Source organism: Propithecus coquereli, unplaced genomic scaffold, assembly GCF_000956105.1.
Source record: "Propithecus coquereli isolate 6110/MARCELLA unplaced genomic scaffold, Pcoq_1.0 Scaffold295, whole genome shotgun sequence".
NCBI classification, from domain to species: domain Eukaryota; kingdom Metazoa; phylum Chordata; class Mammalia; order Primates; family Indriidae; genus Propithecus; species Propithecus coquereli.
In genome coordinates, this window is record NW_012148563.1 from 4,272,971 (window position 1) to 4,291,631 (window position 18,661).

Genomic DNA, 18,661 nt, shown 5'->3' on the forward strand with positions numbered 1-18,661 from the left:
TGTGTGATGTGGTGCGTCGCAGCCTCAGGTCACCTCTGAGCGGGGCGGCTGCCCCCAGATGCGCGTGCTCTTTCCTCTCAGGAAGCGTCTCGGAAGAGCTGGAGGTTTTGTCAAAGTGCGGATGATTCTGGGGTTCAGGGCGAGGCTGAGACTGCGCATTCTCGGGGCTCCCAGGCGATGGTGCCGTCACTGGCCCAGGAGCCGGCCTTTGTGTGGCGAGAACTCACGGCCTCTGGGTGCCTGGGTTGCTGGGTGGCTGACTCATGACTGCGCCCCCAAACAGTGAGCACCTGAACCCCCAAATGGTCAGCACCTGTGCCCTCTGGCTTCCAGCCCAGCCCATCCTGGCGTCAGTCGCCTCCTCACTGGCAGTGTCCACACCCTGGCCTGTGTCTGTCTGGTCCTGGCCCAGTGGCTGTGCCCACCGGCAGTGGGGGCCCCGCTTGTTCTGAAGGGTCCGGGTGTCCCTGGTGCTGCACTGCAGGGCGACGGCACCCACTACGTGCCAGGCGCTGTTCTAGACCCTGGGCGCCCAGCTGGGGAGGAAACAGCTCCCCGCCCTCTCCGGCCCCCGTTCTGTGGGCGACAAGAGTGTTGACCTTGTGACAAGAGTGTTGACCACGAACCCGGCTAGGCAGAGCCTGTTGTGGGATGCGGCTCATGGAGCCCTCACAGCATGAGGCAGGAGCCCTACTGCGCCCCCACGGCGGGTGTTTGCAGATGAGGAAGCTGAGAGCCGCTTCCCAGGCTGCAGCTGGGTTCAGCCCGGGCCGGCTGTGGGGCCCGGCCCCTTGGTGCCTGTCTCATTGCGGCTCCTGAGACACGCGGAGTCGTGGCGCAGCTTTCCGTGCTGTGGGCGCGCCTTCCCTGCCCTTCTTTACCGGATTTCTGAGTGTTAGCTGCTCTGCGTTTCCGGAGTAGCCCTTGACCGTGCGGAATTGACTCTAAATACACAGCTTGATTTGCCAGTGTCCCACTGAGGATTTCCGCGTTTAGATTCGCAGGCAGCAACCTCCCAGCCTCTGGGTCTCACGCCACTGGACGTGGGGCGGGGTTGTATCATCTTTTTACGTGGGCGCACTGGGGAGGGGTTGGGCAGAGGGTATGTGGGAAACCTCTGTACCTTCCTCTCAATTTTGCTGGGAGCCTAAAACTGCTCTAAAAAAAGCCTCTACTAATAAAAAGTAAATATAAATAAATAAATAAAGTAGGAAGTGTTTGATCATCTTCAAATTCCAGAGTAGTTTTAAGTAATACAGACAGGACTTGTGTGTTCACAGAAGGTTCTGTTTAATTCTCCTGTAAGTCAGTCTGGTTGGCTGCTCTTTGTGGGTGAGATACAGACCTTCGGTAACCGGGTGGTTATTGACGCATTCAGGTTTCCGACTTTTCCTTGGGTGAGTTTGGTAACTCGGACAGCGTGAGAATTAAGAGTAAAAGCTTGTGAATCGGACTGCCTGGTCTCAAACTGGCCACTGTCACTTTCTCACTGTGTGACTTGGGGCAGCTATAAGCTCGAGGCTGCTGGGGGCCCGCAAATGCCCGGCGTGGCCAGCAGCTCCAGGGCCTGGCGGCTTTCCCTGCAGTTCTTACTCTTCCCCTCACACTCTTACTGGTGTGTTTTGCAGCGGGGGGAGTATGAGGTTGCCTGTTTCATACTTGCAGAGACAGACGCCCCAGTCCCTTTCCATGTGGATGAGGACGTTGTTGAGTGCTCTTTCCCTGGAAATGGCAGCCGCAGGGTGCATGTTCCGAGGCCTCATACACCCGAGCGAGCTCCTGTCCCCTGTCCCCTGTCACCACCCACATGGTCGGTGGATTCACCGGGTATAGACTTGGAGGGTCACCCTTCTCCTGTCAAAACTTGGGCACTCTGGAGTGCCATCAGGTAGGTGGACGAGCTTGCGGGAGCCACCTCGGTCTGGTAGGAGGTCACCTACGAATGGCTTGAAGGATGGTTGGGTGGGTGGATGGATCAATGTGAGGGTGGTGGATGGATGGATAAATGGATGGATGGGTGGAAGAAAAGAAAGAAAGGTGGATGGATGGTAAATGGATATATGGAAGGATAGATGATGGATGAAGAAATCCATGGATGTAAGGATGAACAGATGGATGCATGGATGGGTGGATGGGTGAGTGGATGGATGGGTGATGTATAGATGGATGGATGGATGGGTGATGTATAGATGGATGGGTGGGTGGGTGAGTGAGGGTGGGTGAGTGGATGGATGGGTGGGTGGGTGAGTGGATGGATGGGAGGGTGGGTGAGTGGATGGATGGGAGGGTGGGTGAGTGGATGGATGACGTATAGATGGATGGATGGGAGGGTGGGTGAGTGGATGGATGGGTGTCTATTATAAAACTCCCCCTTAAGCCCACCCCTGCCTGTCTTTCTGGAGACTTTTCATTGCCGTTCCACACCCTTTGCTGGGCCCAGGAATGTACAGTACCAGTGGTCTGGTGTGGGAGAGCCGTGGAAGCCGCTCTCTTGGGCCACCCACTGCTCTGCAGCTCCGCCCACCACCTCGTCCTGGGCTGGGCAGTGGGCACAGTGGACTGTGTGCAGGACAAGTGCGCATGGGCCAGGCGGCCCTCGTATGCAGGAGGCCGTCTTGAGCCGCAGATGTTTTAGGTTTGCTGCGGAGCACGGCCCATGTCGGCAGACACTTTGGGGTCAGGCTGACCTGGAGGGGCCAGGCCCGGGGACTGTGGTTCAAGAAGACTGATGAGCCTGCCGCCGGTCCTGCCTGAGCCCTGGGTCTCCTCTGGCACGTGAAGCAAACCCTGAAACCCACCACGGGCTGGGGGTGGCCCCTGTCATTTTTGGCTTTTCACGGATGATACTGTATTTCCCCTTGGAGCGCTGGCTCGGCTCATATATCAAAGCTGCTGTAATTACTTCCTCCTGCCGAGGAAGCGTCCATTTAGCTTTCTCTACCTGCCCCCCCTTATTAATTATCTAATTACAACCACATTCTCCAAGAGAGCAGCCTCTGACTCTGCCCAGGACCACTCAAAAAGGCTGCGATATGTGAAATGCTCTGAACGTGAAGAAAGAAGCGAGTGAGTGTTTCCATGCTCAAGAGTTTCAGAGAAAATACATCTCAGCCTTCTCAGATCTTTGTCTTGACTCAACAAAGCTTTCTAGATCTCTCTGAGGACACAGGACTGTGGGGTTAAGCGTGGAGCTGGGAGTGGGAGGGGGCTGGGGCCCGGGATCACACATCCACTCCCGCCACGGCTGGGGAGACCAGCCAGTCACATGACACGCGCCGGGGCACTGGGGCGTGCACGCTCACGGGGACACACACCGGGGCACTGGGGCGCTCATGCTCACAGGGACACACGCCGGCATACTGTGGCGCGGGCTCACGGGGATATGCACCGGCACACTGGGGCACGCATGCTCACTGGGACACGCGCCGGGGCACTGGGGCGCACACGCTCACGGGGACACACACTGGGGCACTGGAGCGCTCATGCTCACAGGGACACGCGCCGGCATACTGTGGCGCGGGCTCACAGGGACACGCACCGGCACACTGGGGCACGCACGCTCACGGGGACACGCGCCGGGGCACTAGGGCGTGCACGCTCACACACTGACATTGTCACACGCACACTCTCACGGGGATGTGTGTGCTCATGTGTACTCACACTTCCAGCACACAGTGACACACGCTCGATGTCACCATCGCCCTCTCCAGCATCCCCACCCCCCTAGGCCTTCACACACCCTCACCCAGGCCCCGGGTGCCTCCCTCGACCTCTGACCTCTTCCCCAGCTGCGAATTCCTCGCGGTGGCCCTCCCGGCAGGTCCTCCCTGGGGGAGCCAACCTGACACCCCGCCCTGCCCCCTGCAGACTCCGTCTCTGCGCCTGGGGTGGCGGCTGGCGCCCGTTGCCCACCTGCCTCTGGGGAACAGGTCTTGATCACATCAGTTTGCCCCTTGGCATAGGCACGGCTGCCACGCGCAGGCACAGGGAGGGCGCAGGCGCATCCGCGCGGAACGGCCTTGCCCCGCTGGTTCCCCACAGCTGCTGGTCATTCTTCGCTCAACAGTCGCGGGATTGAGCACTCACCGCCCCAGGCCCGTGGTGGCACCGAGGACCCAGGGGCTCGTGGGCAGGCTTTAGGGCCCCACCAAGGCCCAGGAAGGACGATGCCCAGCTTTGGGCCTGGGAGCGTGGTGGGGGCCCCCGCACTTGCCTCGGAAGCCGCAGCGCGCCCGCTTCCCAGCAGGCACACACGCCTTACCCAGGTGCCTGTGCCCAGTGGGTCTCTCCGTCCCCGAGGACCCCACTTCTGTGACTTGAGACCTTGGGAAGACGACATCTCAGATGCCCAGCTCTGGCCACATCCCCACTCCTCCGTCAGTGAGCGTGGTGGGCACAGAGTCCCCACCCCAGACCCCTGAAGGACCTGGACATCCCCCTGCTGGGGTCCCCTCCCCACTATGTCATCACCTGTCATGGCCCTGTCTACGACTCCTCTGGAAACAAGCTTGACTGTGGAACTGACCCTTCCCTGTGGAAGGTGGGCTGTTCCTGAAAGTGTGTGTGTGTCCGTGTGCGTGTGTGTGCATGTGCTGGGGCAGGGTGGCCTTTGTCACTCGAACTGGCTTCTGACCTTGAAGTATCAACACACGTGATGAAACTGCATAGAACTACACACACACATGCCACATGTACACACATAGGAAACACACAAACACACCACACTGCCACATACACACAAACACAGACGTGCACACACCACACACACTCCACACTGTGCACACGCACACTAAAAATGCCACACACCACACTACACACACCACAGTAACACACTGCCCTTCCTCACACCATATACATACACCACACACACTACACCCCATCTCATAATACACGGCACACCCCCCCCACACACACACAGCACACACACCGTTGGCACGCACGAGTGGCATGTGGCTGAGCTCCTGGCTGTGCCGTGTCACTGTCTGGGTGTGACGCTGCTCTGTTGCTGTACGAGACGACACTCCGGGGGGCGGGAACTGGGTGGGACCTCTCTGAACAAGGTTGGCGACTTCCTGAGAATCTATAATTACGTCCAAAGCACAAGTTTTAAAAAAACCCCTCCCTTGACAGTCCTCCCGGTGGCTGGCCCATTCCTGCGTCCTGAACCCGGCCCTCCTCAGCCCCCACGGCCCGTCACTGCCCACCCCCACACCCTCGGCCCGCGGGCCTCCGCGTAGAGCGGCTCTTGTCCGCAGGCAGCCTGCTGGGGTCGCCCACGGCCAGCAGCACGCGAGGCGGCCCTGAGCGCTGTCGAGGGAGAACCTTCCACAGGGTCTCAGGTCAGGGAGCGGCAGGGGGTGGTGGCCAGGGAGGGGGCTGCCGCGGTTGCCCGGCGTCCGCGGGGATGGCCGAGAAGGGCCTGCGCGAGAACAGTGGCTCCCCGTGCGCCGGCCTGGCCTGGCCGGTTTGGGGCCCCCTTGACGAGAGGCGCGTCCCCCAGGACTCCGGGAGGCGCGGTGGCTCATCTTCCCTCTCCCTTGTCTCCTAGACCGCCGCGGCTGAGGCGCGAGTGACCCTGGGACGCGCCCGTCTGCAACTTCTGAAACCTGAACAACCTCACGGCGGCCCCGCTCCCGGCACCGGGCTGAGACGCGGCCACGGCAGCAGGACCGAGGACGCCGGTCCCAGACAGGAGGGGCCCTGCTGCCGATGACATTGCCATTGTCATCCGTGTCACTGTCTGGATTTTCTCCTGGGTTGTTCGGGGGGAGGTTTTATTCTTTCTGAAAATCTCCGGATTCAGGAGCCCGTTTATGAGGATTTGTATTTCTCTCTAAGTGCCTTTTAATGTATTTTTTTAATAAAACAGAAACGCACTCCTGTACAACTCTGTTTAGACTGGACCAAGGCTCTCGGAAAGGACCCGAGTCCCCCCCCAGCCTCAGCCTGGAACCCTCCCCCGCTCCTCCTCGTCCTCCAGGATTTGCTCAGCCTGCCGTTGTTTTTATATTTTCTGTGTCAGTGTATATGTTGCTTATTTGTTTTATTTATTGAGATATTTCTACGAGCTCAGTGCCTGCAGCGTGGCTGTGTGTACCGCCCCCGCCCGGGAACAATAAAGGTGTCCGCGCAGCCCGGCCTCCCCATCTCTCTTCTCGTCTCCGCTGCGCAGCTCGAGGGACGGCCTGAGAAAGTCGGGACGGGTTGAGGAAATGACTGTCCCTTCACTTGAAAGGGAACAAGAAAAGATGTGAGACATTTTATACGGTGCATAATTGTAGAAATTTCTAGAAGCTGCCAACTCTAACGTGGTTCTGAGTGCTAACAGCCCCAGGCCCGGGGAAGCGGCGGGTCGGTCTCAGCCCCTGCCGTGCGCCCCTGGCCTCGGCCAGCAGGCTCGGCGGCGGTGGAGACTGTCGCCTGCTCTTTGCACCCGCTCACGCCCATCCTGCGTGCCGGCCCCTGCTGCCCACGGTCAGGGCCAGCCAGGCCCGCTCCACAGAGCCCTCTGCACCCCTGCGCCCAGGTGGCGTTCCTTGCCCTCCGCAGCATGGCATTCATTCATGCCACCCCCGTCTACTTCTCAACACGGCTACGCTGTGCTGGTTGTGGGGTCCCGGGCACCTGTCTGAGGACGGAGTGCTGGACATGCAGGTAAGGTGGGGGTCCGGCCCAGGAATCCCGCAAGGACCATGATCTGTAGCCAGGAAGGACAGTCAGCTGGGGTCTGGTCCAGGCGGGCCCCTCTGCACAAGGACAAGGAGTCCCACACCTGCCTGTTGCCTCTTTGCCACGCTGGCACCCATGGACACCAAGGGGTAGCCATGGCCCCCAGTGTGGGGGTTCCCAGCTCTGGGGATCACGAGTCACCACGTCACTACACTGAGCCACCAGAGATGTGTCTCCTGGGGACCACCTGGTACCAGGGTCTGCTGGACGGAGCTGCCCACAGAACGAGGGACACAAAGACTCCACCCAGCTCCCAGACAGGAGTCCTAGGAGTGGGCCGGGGTGGTCTCTGCAGGACCAGGGTGGCCTGTGAGCCCTCTTTCCCCCTCCCACCCCTGCTCCCAGGCCCACGGTAGCAAGGGCAGGAGCTCCAGAAATGCCAGCCTGACCTCAGCTCCCATCACCTGGCAGCGCCTAGCATGACCTGACACAGCACCAGCCGCCCCTGGGGCTGGCACTGCCTGGAGGGGGCTTGTGCACCTGTCTAGGGGACAGCTCCCTGTAACACAGAACCCTCTGCATACAAGCACATAGGTGCGCATGCACACACAATGCATGTGCACACACCTCACACACACAAACACATAGGACCAGCACACACGTGGGAACACAGCTGAGCCCCTTGCAGAGACTCAGGACGTCCCCAGCGGCGAGAGGTCCAGCCCTTCCTTCCACTGTCCCCAAGGCTGCTCTGGAGGCCTTTGGAGGGCATGGAGAAGACAGAGGTCACGGCACCTCCGGAAGTGACTCAAATAGAAACACCACCAGGTCACGCACAGTAAAGCTTACCGAGAGGAGGGCCAGAAAGAGCCTTTTTCTTGATTTCTAAATTGCAAAATCTTTCTTCCTCTTCCAGTGCCCTGAGCCTGGTCTCCTGCTGGTGACAGCCCCATCGCCACTGCGGGCCCCAGCCCTGCGGGAGCCCTCCCCCTTGCCCGTGGCAGAGGACCCAGGGCCCAGGGTACCGTGCAGTCAGTGGACACCCTGGCCTCACATGGGAGCGTCAGGGCTGGAGTTCAGGGGGCCTCAGAGAAGGCCAAGGAAAGAGCTGAGGTCTCCCGGGGCCTTGACACCCTTCTCTTCGCCCCCGGGCCCCGTTCCCCACGCGGCCCAAGCACACGAGAGGGAAGTCTCGCTCCCTCCCGGGCCCGGGCTGGTCCCTGTCCACCAGGTCAGTACGTGGCCTCCCTGAAGCTGCCGCATCTCCAGGTGTCTGAGCTGCTCCCAGCCCACCTGCCACACACCCAGGTGGCACCTCAGGGGGCCTCATCCCTGGGGCTTTATCTCTGACTCAGCAGTTCTGGGAGCCAGCCACCAGCCCTGGGTCGCACGGAATTGCATGGCCACGAACAGTGGATCCACTTCCTGTTTCCACCCCATACGCATTCCCGGGCGAGGTGCAAAAAGGGGCTGGGCTCCCCGGGATACGTACATGGCGTGCGCATCTGTGCGTGCGCGTACGCGCTTTCCTAACGTGCCTCTGGGCCCGGAGGTGGGACTGTGGCTCCAACTCTGCAGGGCAGCCCCTCCTCACCTGGGCGTGTCGTGGGGTGGCTTCCCTGGGGCGGCTCCTGCTCCGGGGTCTCGAGGATGCTCCCCTGGGTCAGCTGGAACGCTCGGTAGTCGTGGTCCTGAGAACAGACCCACGGGGGGTGAAGTACCTGTTTCCAGGACACGTCTCTGGTCGGATGACCTGTGAGTCACCAGAACAGGAGTGTTCCCAGGGCCGCTGGGCTCTCTGAGGGAGAAACCACCCCAAACCCACACCGCTCCTCACCCTGTGTTCAAGGGGAGTCTGACGGGCCCCCTCAGGAGAAGAAAGCTGGCAGGGTGGCCGGGTGCAGACATGGGTGGAGGGACCTGGGGACAGCTAGCGCTGTCAAGACCCCGTGTCCGGCCAGGCTGCAGCACTGCGGGCATGCCGTACGGGAGAGCCCTGCCCGGAGCAAGCCACGCCACAGGTTCGCATCTCCATCCGGGCAGGGGTTCCTCTGCAGGGTGGCAGCCGCCAGCCTGAAGCGTGGCCTTGGGCTGGGTGCTGGCCAAGACCAGCAGGACTGGATGTAAGTCTTGCAACTGCACGGGTGGGGCAGAGGGGGCCGGGGGCACTCACAGGTCTCAGCGCCTGGGCGCAGGCTCCATGTGAGCCTGGAGTCCCCTGATGCCGCCGTGAGGCCAGTGGGGACGTGACAGCATTAACGGCGGCGCGACGCCCAGCGCAAGGAGAGTCGCATGCCCAGGCGCCCCAGGACAGGTGGTGCCCCGCACACCCACCCGGGGGACACGCGTCTGGCTGGACGGGCAGAGCAAGGCGCGGGTTGGCGTGGCGGGTCCTCCCTGTCTGAAGAGGGGCCTGGGGGAGAGGCCGAGCCAGGTCCACGAGGCTGCAGAGCCGCGAGCGCGGCCTGCATTCGGTTCCTCCCACCACCCTCTGGGCTTTCGAGCGAGGCTGTGCCGTCATGGAAACGCTGTGGTTAGACACTCCGCACGTACCGCCGTGGCGTGGGTACCTCTGCAGGCCACCCCACACGGGCTCCACCTGGACCCTGGGGAAGCCTTCGACCCACAGACTAGAATGAGGGCATCCTGTCATCAGGGGCAGGGCCACCGCAGGGGAGGACAGGCGGGAGGAAGAGGGGCAGGGCACGCGGCCTGCCCCCAGCCTCCGCACCCTGCTTGTCTGCTGGGGTCGTCCACGCTTCTGCCTCCCACTTAGGCCCTTTAGCTCCGGGTAGGATGAGTCTGGGCCTCCGTGCATGAAGCACCGCCTCACTGCCCCACACAGGACAGGGCCACCGAGCCACGAGCAAAGACCGGCAGAGGCCTGGGGAGCATGGGCACCCGCTGACAACACTCGTGGGATTGAATGCAAACACCTGGCTGCACAAAAGGATAGGGGAGGCACTAACCTCAACATCCAAGGTGCAGAGGTCCACTCTGACCCCCTGCCAGTAGGAAGACTCAAAGTGCACTTTGCCTGAAGTAAGCAGACAGCCACCTGGGAGGGTCCACAGCTCTTTAGTAACAGTCGTATCTCCTGTGAGCTCAGGACCACACCAGCTGCCTCGGTGCCCTGTACCCCAGTGGACTGACCCTCCTGCTCCGAGCCCTGGTCTCCCTGTGAGTCAGCCCCAACACCTCCCCCGGACCTGCTGTGCCCAGCCGCCCGCTCTGTCCTGAGTGAAGACTGTCCACCTTGATCTGGGCTGGACCTAGGGGCCGCCTTTTTTGTGTCCCCCCACCGTCGACTCTGAGAGGACTTGCCCATCCCCCACATTCCAGGGCGGGGGGGCCCATCACCTGCTGACTCAGGTGACCGAGGAGAGGAGGGAGTCAGAGGGTGCCGGCCAGAGCCGTGACCAGGCCGTGCTGGGAATCAGCGTGGGGCGGGAAGCTGTCCATCCACACCGCACTGCAGTAGCCCTGCAGGCGGGTGTCTCAGGGCTCCCCCGAAACCCCCGCAAGGGGTGAAAGGGGGCCCCCAAAAAAAAAGGCCAAAACCCAAACCCCAAAAACCCGGAAAGGGAACCTAATTAAAAAAAAGGGCCTTGCAAAAGGAAATAAAGCAAAAAACCCCAAAGGAGAGCCCCCGGATTTCGGTGGCTCCTGCATCGGGGACAGCCATCCTGTGGGAGAAGCGGGGTTGAGAGAGGGACACCGCGTGAGGCAGGGCCAGAGAGCAGAGCGGGGCATCTACGGAGCGCCAAGGGCTGCCTCCAGGCTCGGGGTCCCCCCTGCTCTGCCCTGACGCTAGAAGCCCAGCCTGGCCCCCCGGGCGGGACGCTGGAGATTCCTTCCCAGCTCCCTGTCTAAGGGGACCCCCGGAGAAAGACCAGAACAAACACACAGAAAGGGACCGGGGAGAGGGGAGAAGACGCCGCATCTGTGAGACGCAGCCACTGGAAAGGGGAACACTGAGAATTCAAACAGGCCTCTTGCAAAGTCAGAAAACAATTTCTTGAGTGAAAAATTTAGTGGCAGTTTTGGAAGATAACATGCAGGAAATCTTACACAGTAGAACAACAAGACAAAGAGATGAATCATAAGAAAAAAGATAAGATTCCGGCATTAATCCAGGAAGCCCACGTCTGAGAAATTAGGAATCTCAGAAAGAGAGACAGAGAAGGGGGGTCTTATAAGCCACGAGCTTCAGGCTGAGGGGGCCGGTGTCCTTCAGGAGGAGGGGGGCTGCCATCGGAACCCCAGGGTTGGGGTCTTGGGGGGCCCATAGCCATCACCCCTCTCCTGCCAGGTTCTGAGCAATTTGAAGAAGTAAACAAAGGAGAGTCAGGGAGAGGGTCAAGTGTCACGTCTGTCATTGGTGGAGGCTCAGCCGAGGACGAGGCCATCTGTGGGGACAAAACAGGCCTGCAGAGGGGATCCCAGCACCCAGCTTCCTTGCCTATCACCCAGGCAGCCCTGGGCCCAGAAGGAGGAGAGTGGGGTGGGCTGCAGGGACGTTACTGCCCCACCCTTGGGACTCAGAGAGCCAAGGAGGGGGACAGGCTGGTGGGGGCACAGGAGTGAAGGGAAGCTGCCCCCCCGGCAAAGGCTCGTGCGCTGAGACCATCTCAGAGGCCCCACAGCAGTGCTGGGACACGGGGGCGATGCCTTCAGCACCCAGCACGTGGACCTGGGCCCCCCGTCCATGGTAAATGCAGAATAAAGACATTGTCCGTCATTCGAGGCCTCCCCAGCCAGGGACTGGCGGGCCCCTGGGCACACACCCGATTCCGTTTGGCAGGAGGGCTGTGTGCGGTGTGGCAGAGAGTGGGAAAATCCCACCCGGGCAGGGGCAGGGGGTGAGCTGCCACCAGGGCCCAGGCGGGTACCGGAGCCCAGGGGACATGCTGCGGGCGGCCTCCTGAGGCTGCGTGTGTTAGTGAGGACGGAGCCCGGGAAGGAGTCCCCAGCCTGGCTCTCTCCCCCTACTCCGATCTGCCCCCGAAGTCCCCACTGATCGTTGACGGAGGGCAGGGAGCCTGAGGAGGCCCAAGTGGGAGTGAAGGGGGGCGTGGATCTTGGGCAAACTCGAGCCCTCACTCCCCTCCACCCGGCCTTGCTCAGCTGCCCTGAACCAGGGAGCGAACCAAGGACACTCGGGGGACAGCAGATCCAGGAGCCGGAAGACCCTACCCAGAGCACACACGGTCGCGAGGACAGCGCACCGCAGCCTCGGGGGGACCCAGCCGGCTCCGGGCCCCGCGCCAAAGAAACGTCCGCAAGAAAAGCGATGGAACCAGGATTACTGATGTTTTGTGACGTCTTCTTTTCCCACATTTTTTAAAGCAAAATTTAGGACTGGATTAATGATAAGTACATGAAAAAAACCACACACATCCTGAAAAGAGAAAAAGAAAGAAAGAATTATTAACTTCAGCAAAAACAAAAAGTTTTCAAAGAAAAGAACTGTGATTACTGTGCAGTATGTAATCCAGTTTTGCGGAGTGGGGGCTGCGTTCCAGGCTGTCACTGAGATCAACAATTCTGACGTAGACGGTAACTGGGACCTGACTGGGGCCACCTGGGAAGAAGACGCAGGCGGGAAAGTGGACGTTAACAAACTAAATCCTCGTCTGCCGCGGTGGAAAGACAGGACATCACATCTAGAACTGAAGAATCGATAAAGAACATTCTGAGAGTGCTATTTTGAAATACGGAGGTAAATGCCGGAAGAAACAGATAAAAAAGTTGGAAGCTGTCACCTCTGGATCTGGGCTCTGGGCTGTGGAGGGGACGGGGCAGAGCGCTGTCTCCGTGCCGAGCCTCTCCGTGTTGTGGGATGATCGACGACAGACTGATGGTAGGTCGATAGAGACAGACCTAGGTTCAAAGGTTGAGCGTAAAAACTATGCCACGCAAGAGACACTTCTTCTAACTCTTGTTGTGTGATGATAGACGGCTGTTGCACAAACCCATCTCAGACTTTGTCCGTTTCCCACGGGGCCGCCTCAGGGATCAGACGCGTCTCCTGGGACAAGTCCCAGCGCCATGTCCCCTCGGTGCCCAGCCGGCCTGTGTCTTGGATCACCAGTCAGGACAGACTGAGCCCTGACCCGTCCCCAGGAGGACGGCAGGCGTCACCAGCAGGAAGTGGGCAGGGATGTCTGAGTGGGGACCTTGCGGTAAGTGCTGAGTGCACAGGTGACTGTGTCTACGTCACGGCCACCTTTCCCATCTGACACCACCGTGTGACGGGGGACCCGGCACACGAATGCTCGAATGGCAGGGACTCTCTCCCTCCTCCCAGCTCACAGGCAGGGGAATGGAAACCCGGAGAGGCAACCTGCCCTGCCCGAGGGGGTGTGATTCCAACGGGGCTTGACGACTCCCGCGTCTGTGTTCACAGGTGTGGCCGATGTGCGCGCGGGGGACGGCAGTCCGCGAAGTCAGGTGGCTCCGTTGTGAGTGCACCGAGGGAGGGTCTCATGCAAAATAAGTCTCCAACGCACTTTAACCAAATGTTTCCCTTCCAGTGACGATGATCGCACCCTGGTTTAGCAGTTTTACATCGGGTCTCTGCACGTTGCCATCTTAAGTACTCACCTGTAAGTCTCCCTGGACCAAATCGGGTATTTTTTAACAGACAAAACTGACACGTGTGCTCGGTAGTAAAGATGTCGCATCCCGGGATCAGCGTCTGTCCCCCACCCTCCCTCATTCATCCTTCGGGGGCTGTCAGGACCGGGCGGGGCGCTGAGGTGACCGGGGAAGCACCCCGACACCGGAGTGGTTGGTGAGGTCACGGAGGTGGTGGCCGGACCACTTCCCTGCTCCCCCTTGGCGTCTTCCCCGCGGGCCGTGGGGTGGCTGGGTGTCCTGTGAAAGCCATTCAGGTCTAGTATGGGCTGAATTTTGGACTCCCCTCCCAAATTCACATGTCGAAGTCCTAACCCCCGACCCTCAGAGGGTGACCTTGGAGACAGGTCCCTACAGAGGGGTCGGGTTAAAGTGGGCTGTCAGGGCGGGCCCTGATCCAATGTGACTGGTGTCCCTACACGAAGAGGAGATGGGGACACAGACAGGGGCACCCAGAGGAGAGATGACGTGAGGACACGTGGAGGACAGAGGCCTGGGACTGAGCCTCCCAGCCCGAGGCCAGCTCAGCGCTCAGACCCGGGATGGGAGGCCTGGAAAATCAGCCCTTTGCAGCCCCGCGTGCCTGTCATTCCAGCCTCTCCCTGTGAGGGAGAGGGCACGCAGGGAAGAGGCTCAACCCAGAAAGACACTGGGCACGGACGTACGCCCGTGTCCTGCCTCTGTGACGGGGCGGGGACAGGCAGGACCAGCTCGGTAGCTCCTCGCGGGCTCCGCGGACCTGGAGCGTTACGCGCCGTCGGCAAAGTGTCGGCGCCGCTGCTCTCACGTGCCTCCCGCCGTTTGGCATCAGCGCTGGTCCACGCACTTTGCCCAGGGGTTTGGGTCTTTCCCCAGCATCACTGCGCAGCCCACGCAACCCACCAGGGACGGCGGCGGGCGGAACCAGGACAGGGGAAGCTGATGACCCCAGAGCAGCCACCGGGGGGAGGTAGAGGGAACCGGTGCAGGGGCTGTGCCCGGCCCGCGGACACACAGGTGGGCTTCCCGGGTCCCCGCTCATGGGGCAGGTGGGCGGCCAAGCCAGGCAGAGCCGGGGAGCTCAGGGCATGGTGCCCAGGCCAGGAGGGTGCCCGTGCCTGGGCCGAGAGCCCCGTGCTGGAGCCCTGAGGCTGGTGTTCTGGGCACACAGCGAGGGATCAGGGAACTGAGACCCAGACCCGCCCCGTGCCGGTCGACAGGGTGACGGGGCTGCTCAGTGAGACAGTCCCCTCGGACAGACTCCAGAGCAAGGCCATCCCTCTGGGCAGCGGGCAGCACGCTGGCGGCACCGCAGGCTCTCAAGAAGGAAGCGTGGGTGGTTTGGGTCCTGCCTTTTGCTAGGAGCTTCTTTCTCCTGTTCAGGCTGTGCCACGGCCGTGGGTGGCAGCACGCGCCACGTGGAGCAAGCAGGGAAAGCCGCCGTTGGAAACTTGGTTTGGGTCTCGGTTTCTTCAGTTGTAACTGGGGATCAAAACCCCGATTCCACCTTCCTCGTGGGTTTTGTGTCAACAAGTTTAAGGTAATCTATGTAAAGACATTTCACACGTACTCTGATTATTTGCTTTTACACAGATTCTCTCACCCCTGCTTCCCACATCTCTCAGCTGCCCCCCTTTCCTCGTAGCCCCGAGTTCGGTGGAACAGCCCAGAAGGCCACGGCAGAGCCCCCTGGGCGCCAGGTGGGACCCGCAGAGGACGAGGCCCTCGGCACAGACGAGAGTCTACGGGAAAGTCTGCAGGCAAAGCGCTCCGAGGAGGGGCTGGGAAGGTGCTTTGCGGAGACAAAATGAATGAATAGCCAGTGGATAAAATAGTCACTGAGGGAAACAGTCGACGTGAAGCGCCTCTGCACGCAAGGCCTGTGCTCCCCACACGCGCCCTCCGCCGCCGACCGCGTGGGGTGAGCAGACGACGTCGCACCCGCTGTCCCGGCAACACCGCGCGGAGCGACGTTCCTTTGCTGGTTTCCAGCCGTCTGGTTATTGTAAGGAGCAGAGACTGGCGCCCGCGGGAGGGAGCCCGGGAGTCTGCCAGGAGCTGAGCGAACAGCCCTCCCCGACGGCCCCCGAGGACCCGGCCACCACCCCCTGAACTTTTCCCCTCCACACATACCTATCCCCACCCCCTCGGTAGAGAGACTCAGGGAGATGTTTTCTGTACGCATACCCCAACTCCCAAACGTTCTTCCATTTCTGTTTCAAAACAGTGCGCGTGCTGTTAGCAGGAGCTTCGCGCAGCCAAGTGTCCTCCGTTCCTGGGAAAGCCGCGCTTCAGCCGGGGAGGGGGCGGCCAGCACAGCCCCGCTTCCCACGCCCCGCGGCTGCCCCGCTCCCCCGCCGCCCTGTTGCCGGTGCCAGGCGCCAGCGGAGAAACAGAAGTAGCCAAGTGCTGGGGGAGGGACCCGCAAGGTGCTTCACGGGAGGAAGGTCTGATTCTCTCAGGCTTCCCGGGGACCCAGCTAAGCTGCAGCCCAAGGAACAGCACAGAGTGACCCTGACTCTGCCCCTTCCCCGTGCTCGAGACAAGTCAAGACCCGGTGCCTGGAGGCACAGGTGAAGACAGTCTCAGGTCCCAGCTCGACTTGCCCGGAGGCGACAGGAGCGTGACGGGACAGTCACGCGCTCCCTCACCTCGCTGGGCTCTGCATGGGGCAGGAGAGAGGTCAGAGGCTGCGCAGGTTGAGCAGACAGGGCCAGACGAGGGGCACAGACGAGGGACACGGCTGAGACGTGAGAGGGAGGGGGGTGGTGGTGACCAGGAGGGACTGTGAACGGGGTGGAGCAGATGCATCTGGCTGCGGCAGGGGGCAGGGGACGGTGCCAGCCTCCATGAGCCGGGGGGCGGCTTGGGCACGTTGGGTTTGGAGCATCAGGGGGCTCTTGGTGAGATGTCCAGGAGGCGTCTGGAGGTTTGGATGTGACCTGGGGTGACTGTTCTGCAGGAAGGGAAGGGGGGGGAGCAAAGCCTCCCGAACGCCAACCCAGAACAGGAACCGCAAAAGGAAGGCCCGACAAAAAACAAGAAGCCGGGCGAAGGGGCGGCAAAAAAAGAACCAAAAAGGCCCCCCCAATGGCTAAGACATGGCGGGCGCAGGACAGGTCGCCCGAATGGAAGAGCAGGCAGCGCCGCTCAGGTGGTCACAGGCCGGGAGTGTGGGGCCCCTGCTGTGGTCCATGGGGTGCGGGAGGGGGGCAGCCTGCAGGGCAGGAGGGGAGGACGCAGAGCTCTGTGTAAGAGGGGCAGAGGGGACCCTGCAGAGGCCACAGGGCACAGTAGAAAGCCTGGGAGGTGGGGGCTATGGGGACATTGAGCAGGCGTGGACACTGGGAGGGTGTGGGGTGACAGCGGGTGCTGGCAGAGCTGGGATTTGCTTTATTGGGCGGCTGAGCCGCCCGAGGTGGGAAGCCGGGCAGGAGGGCCCCGGGTCAGGGCGGGGGGCTGCAGGCCTGTGGGGTTGGAACCAGTGGCTTGCCCAGATGCGCTGCTGAGATGCCACTCGGGAATCTCTGAGCAGAACATTCTCCAGGCCACAAAGGGAGCACGGCTAGTGGGATGCATGCCTCCTTCTGGGGCCACCCAGTCCCACGGGGTTTAGAGCCTTCAGCTTCTAAGAGGCCCCACAGCAGGTGGCTTCCTGGACAGTGCATGGAAATGTCCAATGCAGTCTCCATGGCCCCATCACCTGGGGAGGCCTGGGGGTGGGGAGGCTTGAGAGGAACTGCCTGTGTCAGGGAAGGGACAAGAAAGTGGCTTGGCCACTCCCTCTCTTCAGGGCAGGTGGCAGAGCTGTGGGGGCAGCACGTGGGGCCACCCAGCATGCAGAGGGAGCCGGCGCTTGAGCGCTCTCCATCCCCGCTGCACCACCGGGCGGCTGGATCAAATGTCTCCTGAAGGTGCCTGAGCCTGCAGCCTCCCCACTGAGGTGTGTGCAGGGTCCTGGTTCACATTCATTTCCGATGGCCGTCCTATCTGTTTACAACACAAACATTTCTAACCAACAGTGTGCTCAAAACATTCACCGAAATTAGGAGTTAGATCACTGTTTGCTAAAACTGGTCATGCTTGCAGCATTTTAGGAGGGAGAATATAGAAACCTTCCACGATATATTGGCACAATCCACAGCCAAATGGTGATGACACTGAGCAAGGTGACCATTCTGGGAGTCCGGGCGAACGTGGCGGCCTGGGGTCCCATTCACACCAGCCCAGGCTCTGGAAAGGCCCCGGAGCACCCCGTTCCCACGCTGGGAGTGGAAGGAGCAAAGATAGAGTTTTCTGATTTGACAAAACACAGAACAACAAAAGAACAACAAATAGCCTGTCTTACTCTCCCTTTCCCCGACTGGAAGGGAGGGGTCGTGGTCACCAAATAGAGCCCGCCGGACTGTTGGGGAAAGTGGAGGGCTGACACATGAGGGTCAAAGGGCGACCCAGACGTTCGTGGTCAGTGCTGACGCTCCGCCCTCTTGGCATCCAGAGCTGGGAGAGAGTCCAGAAGGCCACGCCAGCCTCCGCTTCCTCAGCCAGCGGGTCCAGGCTTAGCTGCACCGCACAGGGCGGCCGACTGACCAGCCGAGAGGACACGCATTTCTGACTGACACCCTGAAAATAAGGCCCTGAGACCCCTGCCGCGGTCCCCGTGTTCTGGGAGCCGCGTCCCCCCGCAAGGCGCCCGCCGCTTCAGGACAGGGGGAGCCGCCCACCCTGAGTCGGGTGCGCCCACAGGGCCGCGTCTCCGCCCGTCCAGCTGGGCGAGAGCGCTCGGCCTCCCCACGACGGTGGGTTCGTGCTCATTCAGCACGAAGCAGGGCCCGTGCTCGTCTACGTGTCTTTTCGTAACAGACTCCCCCAAATGCTGTGTTCCTTCTTCACTTCCCAGTCTTGCTTTCTGTAGAACTCCTTGCTGCTTTAGTGTTGCTCCGATTTTGAAAACACAGCATCTTGATGCCAAGATTAACAAATGTGTCTCTTTATCATGTTGGAGTTGACCCAACAAGTCACAGATTAAAAAAAAAAAAGAAAGGACAAAGCTAATCAAGCTGGGAAGAGCTGCACATTCTGTCGGACCCGCAGACCCAGGCCCTCCCACTGTCCACTTTTGGGAGTTGTGAGAATTAATAAAAACAAAACCAGAGCTTCCTGCCTTCATTTTCATGTCCCTTGTGCCGACGGCGTCCCGCCCACAGCCCTCTGTGTAAACAGCCGTCCCCTAATCATCCCCTATTGGAGGCCGCCAGGGCCCGAGGCATGGGGGTCCTGGCTCGAAAAGATGAGCCCCCCACCTGGGGTGGGAAACAGGAGGCTGTGAGACCCCGGGTGTCTATCTGGAGTCAGCAGCAGGTGCGGGGACTGG